We start from the raw sequence: 1085 nt of genomic DNA, 5'->3' as shown, positions 1-1085 counted from the left end.
GAGGGCAACAGGTCTACCCAGCATTCGGCCGCCACGTCCAAAGGCCGGCCGAGGGCAACAGGTCTACCCAGCATTAGGCCGCCACGTCCAAAGGCCGGCCGAGGGCAACAGGTCTACCCAGCATTCGGCCGCCACGTACAAAGGCCGGCCGAGGGCAACAGGTCTACCCAGCATTCGGCCGCCACGTCCAAAGGCCGGCCGAGGGCAACAGGTCTACCCAGCATTCGGCCGCCACGTCCAAAGGCCGGCCGAGGGCAACAGGTCTACCCAGCATTCGGCCGCCACGTCCAAAGGCCGGCCGAGGGCAACAGGTCTACCCAGCATTCGGCCGCCACGTCCAAAGGCCGGCCGAGGGCAACAGGTCTACCCAGCATTAGGCCGCCACGTCCAAAGGCCGGCCGAGGGCAACAGGTCTACCCAGCATTAGGCCGGCCGGCAGAGGGCAACAGGTCTACCCAGCATTCGGCCGTCAGGTACAAAGGCCGGCCGAGGGCAACAGGTCTACCCAGCATTCGGCCGCCACGTCCAAAGGCCGGCCGAGGGCAACAGGTCTACCCAGCATTCGGCCGTCAGGTACAAAGGCCGGCCGAGGGCAACAGGTCTACCCAGCATTCGGCTGGCCGGTAACACGGCGGGCCGAGGGCAACAGGTCTACCCAGCATTAGGCCGGCCGGTAACACTGCCGGCCGAGGGCAACAGGTCTACCCAGCATTAGGCCGCCACGTCCAAAGGCCGGCCGAGGGCAACAGGTCTACCCAGCATTAGGCCGCCACGTCCAAAGGCCGGCCGAGGGCAACAGGTCTACCCAGCATTCGGCCGCCACGTCCAAAGGCCGGCCGAGGGCAACAGGTCTACCCAGCATTAGGCTGCCACGTCCAAAGGCCGGCCGAGGGCAACAGGTCTACCCAGCATTCGGCCGCCACGTCCAAAGGCCGGCCGAGGGCAACAGGTCTCCCCAGCATTAGGCCGGCCGGCAGAGGGCAACAGGTCTACCCAGCATTCGGCCGTCAGGTACAAAGGCCGGCCGAGGGCAACAGGTCTACCCAGCATTAGGCCGGCCGGTAACACTGCCGGCCGAGGGCAAC

This window comes from Sturnus vulgaris, unplaced genomic scaffold, assembly GCF_052056855.1.
Source record: "Sturnus vulgaris isolate bStuVul1 unplaced genomic scaffold, bStuVul1.hap1 Scaffold_156, whole genome shotgun sequence".
Lineage (NCBI taxonomy): Eukaryota > Metazoa > Chordata > Aves > Passeriformes > Sturnidae > Sturnus > Sturnus vulgaris.
Note: the sequence above shows the minus strand (reverse complement) of the source record.